This window comes from Erpetoichthys calabaricus, chromosome 16 (assembly GCF_900747795.2).
Source record: "Erpetoichthys calabaricus chromosome 16, fErpCal1.3, whole genome shotgun sequence".
Classification (NCBI taxonomy): Eukaryota; Metazoa; Chordata; class Cladistia; order Polypteriformes; family Polypteridae; genus Erpetoichthys; species Erpetoichthys calabaricus.
In genome coordinates, this window is record NC_041409.2 from 58,016,713 (window position 1) to 58,031,854 (window position 15,142).

At 35.4% G+C, this 15,142-nt stretch overlaps 1 protein-coding gene across 2 annotated transcripts in view; it reads right to left on the reverse strand.

Moving 5' to 3' along the window:
- The window catches only part of LOC114666377 (guanine nucleotide-binding protein G(I)/G(S)/G(O) subunit gamma-2), a 59,418-nt gene that overhangs the window by 9,150 nt on the left and 35,126 nt on the right, over positions 1 to 15,142 (reverse strand). For both annotated transcript variants that reach the window (XM_028821214.2, XM_028821215.1), the window contains exon 2: positions 1,309 to 1,389. The gene's annotated coding sequence lies outside the window, so the exon portion shown is untranslated. The remainder of the gene's footprint in view (positions 1 to 1,308; positions 1,390 to 15,142) is intronic.

Here is a 15,142-nt window from a genome sequence, read left to right on the forward strand (position 1 = left end):
TGTCTTTTCATATGGTACCTTTTATGGAGTCAACACAAGACTAAATCACATCACATGAATGAATCTGGGCAGGATGGAGAAGATATGCTGTTGTGCATTATTAATGTAGCCAATTAATAAAACTGAGTTACAGAAAACAAAATAAGTAACTTTAGTGTAAATCCCTGCTCTACCTCTACAATGTTAGTAACATATATGTATACAGTTAGAACAAAAGAGAATCCCACCCTTATAATATGGGTATGATTAAGCCAGGATAGATTAATCCTAATTGAAACTTTATAAATTACAATTGGTGCAGGAGGTTTTCTATACTAGGGTTGTACCAAAATGCTCAAAAGACACGCACCCAGACCTTTTTTTCTGGATTTTATGGACAGGTAAGGTACTCCTGAACACTACACATGTACCGTATATACTCATGTACAACCCCAATTCCAATGAAGTTGGGACGTTGTGGGGGGTAAACATACCCCTGTCCCAGCTTTTTTGGAACGTGTTGCAGGCATCAAATTCAAAATGAGTGAAGATTTGCAAAACAACAATAAAGTTTAGCAGTTTGAACATTCGATATCTTGCCTTCGTGGTGTATTCAATTGAATATAGGTTGAAAAGGATTTGCAAAACATTGTATTCTGTTTTTATTTACGTTTTACACAACATCCCAACTTCATTGGAATTGGGGTTGTATAAGTTGGGTCGTGAAACCCAAAAAATCGATCATAAAATCAGACCCCGACTTATTGTTGTACTTTTTTTTTTTTTTTTTTTAACATCTTCTTGCCCCCTCCAATCTCGCATCAGTTTCTCAGACGCATCGAATTTTGTTGCAGCAGTGCAAATACCAATTTATTTTGCCACTTCAACGACGTTTAATTTAAAACCAGCTTCACATTTTCTTCTGATCGAACGCTCCATCAAAGATAAGGGAAGCTCTTACGATAAAGGTATATGAGGGTGTGAGATATAAAAAACACAAATCAGTGCAAACTTTGCTTCAGAATAGTTTGGGTATTACCTTGAGGTCACGTAGGCACAATAGAGAGAGAGAGAGAGACAGAGGTTAGGAGCACTCACTGATACAGCGCATCGCCGCACCCACATAAAAAAAAAGGCAGTGTGCTCCATGGTTATTCTCTCAGGTGGGCGTTAGCATATCATAATCTCTTGGATCAATAGTGTGAGTTTTCCGCATTCGACTTATACAACCTACATTATAAAATACCAGAAATTATACAGTAAAATCAGGTCACAACTTATCCACGAGTATATACGGTATGTCAAAGTATAATGAATACAAAAGCTTACCAGAAGCAGTGGAGCAGAGGTTTGTATCAATAGGAATTTTGGCAATCAAGTTCACTTTTCACCCTAACTGATCAGAAGTCCCTAGAATGAGAAAAGTGACAGTATGAGTTTTCAGATTAACCAAAAACAAAAAACATGTCTCATGGTTATTTTTAAACAAACACGTTAAACTTTTCAAATGTCTAATAAAACGTTGATGCTGGGAAAAAAAATGACATCCGCATTTCATAATGCACATGATGTGCTTAACATCATCACAGTATGGTTGGCAAAATGGCAGTGATGCTTATATCACCAGAATGATCAAGAGAAGGTGGCAATGCTACATAATACAAAGTCAGGAATTTTGGCTCTGCAATATTGTTAAAAAAGTGAGCATGTAGCCTGGCCTTCGACAGGAGCAAACTGCAATGATCCACGATTACAATGTACTATTATACTGGGCTGTTATGGAACTCAAATGTGCTACAACACTACTCCACCACTTCGACTAATGTCTACATGAAAACAAACTATAGTAGCTACTGATCCATACATACAAGTTGCAGATTACATTGTTAAAAATGAACCAGTGAATGAACTGAAATAAATACATAAAATTACTTTAAACACATTTTTCATGTTGTTGTCCTACTATTGATTTGTGTCAATACATCAGAGCCCCCCTTATACTAGATAGGGTGATTTTCATCTAGTTTAATTTTGCCATTATAGCACAATTTTTGAAAAAGTAAGGCATTTACTGAAATAAAATTGATTACATTAAATGTATCTCTCTTAGCTGAACAAAAAGAAAAACAGGGTTCAGCCAAATTCCACTTATTTCACCCACATTCACAAACGTTTAGAGAGAACTGGTTTCAACATTAATGTTTGTTATACTGCACAATGTGATCCATCACCTTATGAAACAAGACCTGATTTTGTTCATAGTCATGAGCAAGCAGACTGTGTCTGTTTCTCTCTATATAAAATCATGTTTTTGGAAATAACAGCTTAAATGAATATAAAAAGTTATATAAATATAATTATTCAAATCTTGCAAATAATACTACAGGCAGATTTTTTTGTTAGACAAAATATCAATAATTACTAGTAAATTTCTACAGTTAGAGCATAAAGCTATAAAATCTTGACAAAGGCATGACATAATAGAGCACTCCAGCACTACAAAGATTTGCACTTTACTTGTGTTGTCAGGAAAAAGATTTGCCAATATGGATAAAGGTGACAGTACACATTCTCATTTAAACAGTGTTCAGAAAACAAAAGCATAACAGGCCAAAAGCTGTAGAGATATATGTTCCATATACTGTTGTTACTATTCTTGGTCCTGCCATAACACAATAAATAGGATTACCTCTTTCTGTCATATGGGTAGAAGTACACATAATGAATATTCTGATTTGTTTTAACAATTTCTGCATGAAAGAAATTCAAAATTGATTCCTCTAGGTAAATATATAAATGCCTTTATAACTTAAAAGTTTTTAATGTTCATAATTGTCTTATGTATATTATGCATTAATTTGATCTATATAGGCTTTAAAAGAAAAGAAATCATTAATTTGATTCTAAATTTTAGACAGACTGAAATATTGTGAATTTTAGACAGACTAAAATATTTTATGGTGGGACAGTGACTAGCACTGCTGCCTCATGGATCCAGAGTCCTGGGCTCAAATCATGGACCCAGTCAATGTCTGTGTGGAACCTTCATGGTCTCTCCATGTCTATGTAGGTTTTCTTCCCACATTCCCTAAACCTACAGGTCAAGTAAATGGGAATTCTGAATTCAACCTGTGAGTGTGGGCCCTGAGATGGATGGGCCTGTTGTCCAGGACTGGGCCCTGCCTTAAGCCTAATTGCAGCCAGACTAGGCTTAAATCTGCTGTTGACACTCAACTGGACCAAGCATGTTTAAGAATGTTATAAAAAAAAAATAAATATAAAAAAAAAAAGAGAGGTTATTTTCACACTGAAAAGAAAAGGTGGTAAAGGACACAGCACTTTGGTTATAAAGACTTCATCAGATATGCAACTGAAAATGAAAAAGCAGGTAACATATATAGAAGGGTAAGGAGGGAATAAAGCCATGGTAGATGAAAGGAGGAAATTTGAGAGTGTGAGAAAAGCTGCCATTAGGGATGATAAAGGGAGAGATTAAAAAGTAAGTCGGTCATTAAGACCGGGAAAAATGTGTGATCCCAGGCTGAGAATAAGCTTAGCTTCTTCTGTTTTTCACTGAAAACAGTATTTAAAATCACTGTAAAAGAACACAAACAAAGTCGTCACTGTGGCTATGATCAAAGGACATGAAATGTTCCACAATAGGCTTTTTAAGATCTTCAATATTAATGGCTCAAATGTGCTCCCTGAAATGGTCTGCTAGCCATCTCCCTGTTTTACCTCTGTAGGAGTCTGGACACTTCCTACAAGAAATGCAGTAAATAACATTTTTAGACTATAAAGAGGCCCAGAGTTTAGAATTGATCAGAGGGACCAGAGAAAATGGTATTATTGGTGATTTTACAACACAACATTCTTAAATGTTTAATGGAATGATTCAACTAATTTTGTTTTCCTGGGGATAATTAATTTTGAAAAGTGTGCATTTAATAGTTATTCCACAAATCCCACAGTAATTATTTTATAGCATGTTACAATGTGCTTAGTTATATTTTTAATTAAAAAATTTTATTGACTATGTATATATTTACAAATATTGTTAAACTATCAACAGTGCTCAAAGTTATTAGTATCTATCTATCCTTTGGTTTGTGGTTGTACTGTATTAATAAAAAAAATACTGAGATTTTATCATCCTTTGTGACGACCTTTCAAAGTTGTTTGCAGCTACCTAACATATTTCTCATTATTAGAAAATCTTGGAAATTAGGAATATATTTTCTATAATGGATCTGGAGATCTTTTTGTCAAAAAAATTCACATTCAACCTCATCTTGAGTATATTATCATTCTTCTTTCTTTGGTAGAAATCTTCATCCAAAGCAACCTATGCAAAATCAATACATACAAAACATTTCTGTGCTTGACACAACACTGCAAAGGTAAAATAAAACTAATGATTGTTCTAAAAAGAAGACAAGAAGCTTAATACAGCTGTTAGTTTAAGATCTACCGTACACGACACAGTACAGTACCAATACAAAAACAAAACACTGTAAATGGAGTAACAATAAGCTCAGTATGACATGCAAGTTTCTTGCCAAGGCTGCTGACAGTAGCTTATTGTGAAAGTGTGACATTATTGAGGAAAACATTTATGAGTTTAACACAATGGTCATTCATTTAAAAAACAGAAAAAGTACAGTTGACGATCAAAGCTGTTATCTGAAAAGTGAAGAAATTCTGCACAGAGGTGAGTAATGAGAAGACATTAGAATATATAAAGCATCATGAGAAAACATTATTCACCTATTGGAACAACCTGTAATATCAAATTTACTGAAGGAAATAGAAACCAGTAAGGTTTACTATATCAAAATGTGATAAAAGTTCAAGAAGGGTATGCAGAGATGAGACCATTTTAACAAGCAAAATGATCACCATAGAATGGTATTTGTGGAAGCTAGATTGAACAGAATAGTATAGGTTGTTTGAAAGAAAGAATGGGAATTACAGATCAACTAAAGGTTTCACTGTTTGTTAGATAGCTGCCAGAAGCCTTTTTGAAACTTGGAGATCAAATTAAGAATTCTGGAAAAGCCTCTGTGTAAACTGAAGAACTAAAAAGTGATATATGGAACAGTTCTGCAAGAAGGACTTAAGAATATATTTTGGAATTGGACCAAGAGAATAGTCAAATGGGGCTGTGGTTACATAGAAAATGAAGAAAAAAAAAGATGACTTACAGAAGTGCAAAAGGACATGGAACACAAAGTAACATACAAACTAGACTTCTGATAAATATTGAAAAGTTTCAGAATATCGGAAACATTTAAAGTGGAGAGGGACTTGAAGTCTTCAGGACAGTTAGAAAAATGAGTAGGAACAGGAGTAGGGTTCTAGAAGAAAATCTTTGCTAAAAGGTAAGGCATTAAAAAGTACAAAATAAGAAACAGTGCTGTTTTTTAAAACTTCCCCTGACAGGTCCTTCAGTCACGAACAGATCTTTGTTGTATACTCTTGCGTGGATATATTTGTAAACAATCACATTGAGCCCTTATACACTATAATAAAACTGTTGATTTATTCTGAAGCCTGAACCAAACCACTGCTAAAAAAAGTGACTCAAATCACATCAGCACTTTTATTATTAAGAACAAGTAGAAGTGAGTTAGAGGCCGAGTGCTATACAGACCAGTGCTCCACTGACTATGTATTACGATGGGCATGCAACCAGCTTACTGAGGTCTGTGTGAATCTTATATGTAAAATATATACATTACTTTTTTGTGTGTATCTGTTGTTGGTATTGTATTAACATCAATAATATGTAGGAGACATGCAAGTAACAATTTTGTTGTACAATGTACACAGCAGCAAACTTGAACTTAAAACCAAACATCTTTGCATGTACTATTCACATAAAAACACTATAAACAGTCATTTTTAACTTGAAAGGTACATACCATAATATATAGTAATAATCTTAGTTCATGTCTAGGGGCGTCCATGGCTGCTGGTTTATATTCCAACCCACTTCACAATCAGTGCTTCATTCTTCATTTCAATTGTTTAAAATGTTTCTATGAAATATTTAGATGATCAAAAATAAACCTATCTAAATATTGATAACCAGCAACGAGCACTGCAGACACAAGTGCAAACAACACTGAATGATAAAGGGGAGAAGTTCCTTCATTGCTGTTTTCACTTGTGTGCTCATTAAGAAACATTTCTTAACGTAGACAAGTGAATATGGCACTGAAGTACTGATCCTCTTTAGCATTCATCAGTCAGCATTTGGATACAATTAAGAACAAAAAATATGTATATTTCAGAATTTTATAGAATAAGTGAATAAAAAAATGTACAGGTCACTAAACAATTAGGTCAATTAGAAGGTAAGAATAATGCACCAATAGTGAAGTTAGTTGGTATAAAAACAGTCACGGGGTTCCCCAGGATGGCATTTGGGAACTGCTGCTCTGTACTATTTCAACATTTCATGGAAGTTACCAAATAGTAGATATCAAAAGGAAGAAGGAGAGCAAACTGATCATAGTTTACATTGAACTGGATAAAGCAATTTACATGCCAGATAAAGACAAAGATGTAAGCAAAATAGAAACAGAAATAAAAAAAAAAGAAAATTAATAAGTGGACTGAGACATGACATACAAGAAGTGTAGAAAGAATAGGTTACTTTTGAAAAGAGAATTTCAGAGTCGGAGAGACAGAAAAATTAAAGAGAGTAAGGAGACCAGACAAATTAGGAAATTCTTAAATTTACTTAAATCTGATGAAATAACAAAAGTTTAAAAATAATTAAGATTTAAGAGTAGAACTTTCAAGTTCATGCTGAATGTTCTTACATGGACCAGGAAGACAACAAATCACAAAGTAAAGTGGGGTGAATAGAAACATTATGTCAACGGCATGGAGAAAAAAACATGGACATAGACAAAAGAAGAAATATTTAGTTGGATGACAAGTTGAGCCCAGTGCCATGCCATGTCCCAGGAGAGGTGAGAAAACTTATATGAAGAAGACATCAGTGCTTACGTTGCACAGTTCAACAAGTTAAAATAAATAAGTTTCAGTCAGTGCTAAGAAATAAAGAGAAAGGTAAGAAGCACAAACAGTGAAGGAGTCAGCTCTGTCAGAAAGTAACCAGTAGTGTTTTAGAACACCAACAATAAACACATATATTTAAATGTGTACACTTATAAGTATATAGTAAAGAGTTTGTTTATGCAGTATGTGTACAGATCTAGGAGTGTTTTTGTATAACTGTATTACATAAGTAAACATGCATAATAAAGGAAAAACTTAAAAAGATGTGTAAATTTAGAGCCATGTATAATAAAAACATACCATCTTCATATATCATTAATAACATTAATGATATATTATTTTTAAAGGCTGGTCTCATCTCTGCCACTTAGAATAAATATGATCTGTTTTTTATTTTTTACTGTTGGTCAGAGCTTGTAAACTCTAATGAAGTATGGTTCAAATAGCCAATGCAATTACAATTGCCATTACAAAGCTTTCCAGGAGATGGTGTAAGGAACTAGGAGAAAATATTAAACATTAGACATAAAGAAGAGGACGGCAGGCAAATGCTGAAAACTGTTGAGTGAAATTTACTCAGGCCAGGAGGCTCTCAAGTTATTTTAACACTTCTGCAGGAAATACAGTGAACTACCCAACTCAGCATTGCTGGAAGCCGACGAGTGTCATTCTAAACCATCAATGTCTCCCCATGTCAGACTTAATTAGTATCAGTTACTGTATGTCCCTATTATTTGCCTAGTTTCTTCCTCGCCAACTTTTTCTGAATCTTTATTTCCAGCACCTTTTGTTCACACAGTTGATTTCTGAGTAAAAGTTGACTTTAAGCGGACAGCATCAAAGATGAAGAGTTTACTTAAATATCACAACTACCCAATGAAGGTCCAATTTCTACCACATGCACTTGAAAGTTGTGGCAAGAGTGATTGTAGTTCTCTATATTGGGGAATGCTGAGCTGAAGCAGCTTTCAAAATTTAAGTTTCTTGCTTCATATGAGACACCAGAGAGCTACCATTTTCTAACCTATATTGCTTTTGAAACATTTTTTTGTATTGTCTTGAAAAACATACATTAAAACTCCTACAAGGGAAGAGTAGTGTTCCTTTCAAGCTTTGCAGTGATACAGTTAGGTTCATAAATATCTGGACAGAGACAACTTTTTTCTAATTTTGGTTCTGTACATTACCACAATGAATTTTAAATGAAACAACTCAGATGCAGTTGACGTGCAGACTTTCAGCTTTAATTCAGTGGGGTGAACAAGACGATTGCATAAAAATGTGAGGCAACTAAAGCATTTTTTAACACAATCCCTTCATTTCTGGGGCTCAAAAGTAATTGGACAAATGAAATAACTGGAAATAAAATGTTCATTTCTAATACTTGGTTTGAAAACCCTTTGCTGGCAATGGTAGCCTGAAGTCATGAACATCACCAGATGCTGGGTTTCCTCCTTTTTAATGCTCTGCCAGGCCTTTACTGCAGCGGCTTTCAGTTGCTGTTTGCTTGTGGGCCTTTCTGTCTGAAGTTTAGTCTTCAACAAGTGAAATGCATGCTCAGTTGGGTTAAGATCAGGTGACTGACTTGGCCATTCAAGAATTTTCCACTTCTTTGCTTTAATAAACTCCTGGGTTGCTTTGGCGTGTATGTTTTGGGTCATTGTCCATCTGTATCATGAAACGCCACCCAATCAATTTGACTGCATTTAGCTGGATTTGAGCAGACAGTATGTCTATGAACACCTCAGAATTCATTTGGCTGCTTCTGTCCTGTGTCACATCATCAATAAACACTAGTGTCCCAGTGCCACTGGCAGCCATGCACGCCCAAGCCATCACACTGCCTCCACCGTGTTTTACAGATGATGTGGTTTGCATTGGATAATGAGCTGTTCCACGCCTTCTCCATACTTTTTTCTTGCCATCATTCTGGTAGAGGTTGATCTTGGTTTCATCTGTCCAAAGAATGTTTTTCCAGAACTGTGCCGGCTTTTTTAGATGTTCTTTAGCAAAGTCCAATCTACCAATGCACCCTCTGTATTTACTTTCATGCAGTCTTCTCTTTATGGTAGACTTGGATATCGATATGCCTACCCCCTGGAGAGTGTTGTTCACTTGGTTGGCTGTTGTGAAGGGGTTTCTCTTCACCATGGAAATGATTCTGCGATCATTCACCACTGTTGTCTTTCGTGGACGTCCAGGTCTTTTTGCGTTGCTGAGTTCACCAGTGCTTGCTTTCTTTCTCAGGATGTACCAAACTGTAGATTTTGCCACTCGTTATATTGTAGCAATTTCTCAGATGGGTTTTTTCTGTTTTTGCAGCTTAAGGATGGCTTCTTTTACCTGCATGGAGAGCTCCTTTGACCGCATGTTGTCTGTTCACAGCAAAATCTTCCACATGCAAGCACCACACCTCATATCAACTCCAGGCCTTTTATCTGCTTAATTGATAATGACATAACGACAGACTTGCCCACACCTGCCCATGAAATAGCCTTTGAATCAATTGTCCAATTACTTTTGAGCACCTGAAATGAAGGGATTGTGTTAAAAAAATGCTTTAGTTGCCTCACATTTTTATGCAATCGTTTTCTTCACCCCACTGAATTAAAGCTGAAAGTCTGCACTTCAACTGCATCTGAGTTGTTTCATTTAAAATTCATTGTGGTGATGTACAGAACCAAAATTAGAAAAAAGTTGTCTCTGTCCACATATTTATGGACCTAACTATCTCTTTCCAACCTCAGAGAATTTCACAATATTAGACTAAACATCTCTAAATGCAAACAACCAAGATTCTAACCTGATGATGTACCATTTATACCAGAAAAGTTCCAATCTAATTACTGGTTTTGCAATGATTTAGATCCCCTCCAAATAAAATTCGAAAGATAACCTCAAAGTTACAAACATTTTCCTGTTTGGTTTATAACTAAGAAATCTACCACATGGTGAAATAAACCGATAAGGCATTACATAATCACTGAAAATACTATGGCTCATGGTATAATTTTTCATTGATTAACACTAAAATGTCACAGGCTTATTACTACAGTATAATTATAAAATAAATTCTCTAAACCACAACAGATATTGCAGAACTTATGAAAAAATTAGTACACATTTATTTATCTTTTTATATAGTAAAGTATATACATTGCTCCTCCACTGTACATGTACAGTATTTGCCATTTTGAATACTATAATGTAAATGTTCTGTCTTCACGTGGTGACATGCTTTAGCTCAAATGAATGTACAATATGTGATTCTGTATTTGTAGTTTCAACATAAAGTAATATATTCATTTTTCTTTTAGAGTCCTAAATCCAGGATTTAGTGCAATGTGCTTCCACCTCTGTAATAAGACTGTACACTTCAAGCTCTATGTGAACAAAATGATGCACATTGTATCTTCCTTTTCTTTTGTTTCTACAGCATTTTATAAATCAGTATCTACATTAAAAGTACTCCTGTGTGGGATACTTAAAAGTACTTTTTGTGGTTGTGATAATAGTGAAAATATTAGCCAGATATCAATTAGGAATGTCAAAACACCTCATACATTAGCTGTATCCATAATAATTGAAATATGTGGAAAACACAAAAACAATCACTCTGTATTCCTTTAAAAGACACAAGCTACGCCTTTCATATTTAAGAAGGTTGAAGTTCTGTTGGAAAAAAGAGTTACATGCCAAGAGTGAAACAGCAATATATCTGCTAGACAAAGTATTTTGCTTCAACCAACAGCTTACATTATTTAGTATCTAGAAAATACAGTATATGTTTATTTTGACAAACTTGTGGCACTTTAAAAAAGGACTTGGACATGTATCACAAATGACAGCATTTAATATGCCAACTTTCTAAAACAAAAAGCTGATGAACTGTAATTGGAATTTGCTTGGGTAGAATAGCAGGAGTTCCTTTCTTATGGAAGAGCTTATTTACATTCCTGAGGTATCTTTGGGATGATTTGCTACATACTCCCCAAAAAAAAAAAAAAAAAAAATTAAGGCCAGTTGTTTATACTAATTCTAATTCCCCTTATAGCCAAACTGGCTTTAATGGGATGCTATTCAACACCTTGTTATTTTAACTACTAAATGAAAGTGAAATACAAGTATATATAGCTGTATGTTATTTCACATTTCTCCAAACTTTAAATATCATAAATTCAACACTTAACATTAGCTAACAAGCATACTCCACACACTCCATTCATTTCTACATTATGCCATTTGCTTTTTCTCCTTCCTAATGATAATATTTAAATAAAATATGCAGTTCACCTCAATAGCTGCTTGGCCTAAAATGAAACCTTCCTACCGGTACTTAATTACCTGTGTTTGCCAGTCTAATCCTCAGTAATCAATAAAAATACTGTGCTTTAAATACAAACAGAAGCAGCACAGTAAACCCACTGGGTAGTAGTGCTGGGCGGTAAACCAGTTCACACCGAAAAACTGTTTTTTATTTTTGTTATGATATGGATTTTTCTTATACTGCAACACCGGTTTAAATTGCCTAAACAACGTTCGGAATGTGGCACAGTGGGAAACTGTTCAAGGGGGGACCTTTTTCACTGCTACACCGCTAAACACATACAACAGAGTACATGCGTTAGTGGAGGTGTTGCGTGGGGACTCTTTTTTACTGCTACACTGCTAAATAGGTATGCAATGCACTACATGGGGTAGTGGAGGTATTGCGCTGTGCAAATAGACAGAGAACATTCCGAAACTGAAGCTGTAGCAGACGATAAAGTTGAACATGATGACATAGAAGAACTTTTGCTGAAAAAAGAGTCACGTCCATTGCCTGGAGATACTTTGGTTTTTAAAAGGTCAGATGTGAACCATTATGTTCAAATCTGTGACAACTGTTTCTATATTACTGGGTAACACTGCAAGCCAAGTTGTACTTGTTTTATTTTTTTTTCAATACTTTGTAATGTACCTGGGTACTGTGTAATAGTGTGATGACATGTTGACTTTATTCTCGACATTTCTACTTGATTCTCACCGTTTATGTCGAGATTAAAGTCGACATTTTGACCTTATTCTCGTAATTTGTCATTAAAGTAGAACATCGTAAAATAAACTTCATTGTAAAATGAATATTTAATTTACTAGATTTTCTCAAACCCCGTCATAAGTTATGTAGCACATTAAATGCTTTGTGTTAAGTGTTACTCGAGCCATGTTAAATCGATACGTGCTTCTTAAACTGACTTCCTCTTGTACTGAGGAGGCGCCGGCAGCGATCGCTGCACAGAATACATTCACTTCATGATATTCCTGCTCCCTGAACATTTAGAATGCTAAGATAAATACTTGATATCATTTTCATGATGAAATGCATTAAAGCATGTATTAATCATGTGGGGACACGGCGGCGAGGAGGTTGCACTGCTGCCTCGCAGCAAGGGGGTCTCGGGTGTACCCTGCCTTGAATTTGCATGTTTTTCTGGTGGGTTTACTCGGCGTCCTTCAGTTTCCTTTCAAAGTCATGTAGGATGTGGGGTTTGTTACATTATATTATATATATGCCATGTGCAAAAGTTCGCTGATGACACTACTATCGTGGGCTGTATCAGGAATGGGCTGGAGGAGGAGTATAGGGACCTAAACAAAGTGTGGCGAGCGCCCTCTTCTACGCAGTGGTGTGCTGGGGAGGCAGCATTAAGAGGAAAGACGCCTCACGCCTGGACAAACTGGTGAGGAAGGCAGGCTCTATTGTTGGCATGGAGCTGGACAGTTTAACATCTGTGGCAGAGCGAAGGGCGCTCAGCAGGCTCCTATCAATTATGGAGAATCCACTGCATCCACTAAATAATGTCATCTCCAGACAGAAGAGCAGCTTCAGTGACAGACTGCTGTCACTGTCCTGCTCCACAGACAGATTGAGGAGATCGTTCCTCCCCCAAACTATGCGACTCTTTAATTCCACCAGGGGGGGTAAACGTTAATATTTAACATTATACATAGTTATTGTCTGTTTTTTTCACCTGTATTATTATCATTCTTTAATTTAATATTATTTATTGTATCAGTATGCTGCTGCTGAAGAATGTGAATTTCCCATTGGGATTAATAAAGTATCTATCTATCTATCTATCTATCTATCTATCTATCTATCTATCTATCTATCTATCTATCTATTGACCCTGCTAGTGTATGTATTGCTTGTATTCACCCTGTGATGTGCTGTGGTGCCATGTTCATGATTTGCTCCTGCCTCACACACAATGTTTGCTGGGATGGGCGCAACCCTGAATGGATGGCATAATTAAACATGTACGTATAACGAAGATTTTTTTAAAATTCTGAACACTCCGTGGTCTAAGTTTTTGTAACTAGTTTTAATTTCACAAAGACATTTATCGTGTGGCGATTGGTTAGGTGGAGAAAGAAAAAGGAGGGTTTAGTACGTCAGACAGACAGCACACATGCAATAAAGAAAGCCCACTCAGAAGAACATCCATTGAATTCTGTGTTCGTGTCTCCGACCACCAGATCACAAACCCAACATTTACACAATATTTAAGTTAAACCTGTGCGATAACCATTCATAGATCCAGTTTTCTGGAGCCTCGTCACACCTGCCATAAAGTTCTCTACACTGAACGTACACCTGGGGACCCCATACTGCAAGGGAGCAGCACTACCGCCTCACTACCATGCATGTTTAATACCTGCTTTAATGCATTTCATCCTGAAAATGATATCAAGTATATAAATTTTCAGAGAGCAGGAATATCATGAAGTGAATGGATTCTGTGTGGTGATCGCTGCCGGTGCCTCCTCTTAGTGTGGAGGAAGTCAGTTAAAGAAGCATAGTGATTAACAACTGGGTCAGGGAACACAACACAAAGCATTTAATGTGCTACATTAACTTATGACGGGGTTTGAGAAAATCTAGTAAATTAAACATTGATTTTAGGATGAAGTTTAGTTTACAACATTCTACATGAATTATAAAATAAACTGAGAATAAAGTGGAAATGACGACTTTAATCTCAACATAAGCATCAAGATTAAAGTGGAAATGTCGAGAATAAAGTCAACATGTCGACCTTATTATCAACATATAGTTTTTTTTCTTCTTCTCTGTGGCCCTAATACGATTCCGTACCACAAATAACAATATAAGTGCAAGTTGCAGATTTATTATTTATGTATATAGCTTAGCTTGTAGCAAGGTCCATATTAATGCAATTTGCCTAAATGATGGTTCAGTTGGTAAAGATGTCATCACCAAGTTGCACTTGTTTTATTTTATTTTATTTTTATTTGGTGAATACTGGGTAATGCACCTGGGCTTGAAGTCTTGAAGTAATAGTATTATTACTGGAAGTTGCACTATTATTTATTTTATAGTTATTATTTATTAGTTTAAATATTATGCAGTTTAATGACGGTAAAGTTGTTTAAAAAGTCACTTTAACGTGTCAGTGGACAGAGATGGTTAACATTAACAGAAAGTATAGTTGGTTTACAAAAAATATTTACTATTTATTCCTTTTCTAAGACATGTTCAGTGCACCTCTGGATATTTTACTAAGTCTAAATGCCTCTTTGGATGGTTGAAAATATGTTGTCAAAATTTTAGTTTAAGCTGTTTGCAAAATTTGTTCAATAAAATGGTTCTATATTTTGACTGCATCTGTCATGCAATGTAATTCCTTCTCTTCATTAGTGTCACCCCAGTGAAAACTATCACTTTATGGGGCCATGCAAACCTGTATTAATACTTGTGTGCACATTAAAATGTTTTTTTGTACAATGTACAATTCTCATGACAGTGGAACAGGTTATTCTTAGCCAGTCTACTGCAGTAATTGCAGTGGAAAATGTGGTTAACATCCACTCATGCATGGGAAAAAAAATACCATTGAATACCGTGAAACCAGTATAATTTTGAAAAATACCGTGATATAGAAATTTGGTCATGCCGACCAGCACTACTGGGTAGTACTCTAAATACTGTTGTTAATTCTTTAGTAATGATTTTAATCCATGGCTTTCCGACAAATATGCAAAAAATTTTGCCCAAAATTGCTTAAGTCTATAGCATTCCCAAAATAAATGGCTTAGCAATGCTGGTGCTTGATGACAATGCTCACAA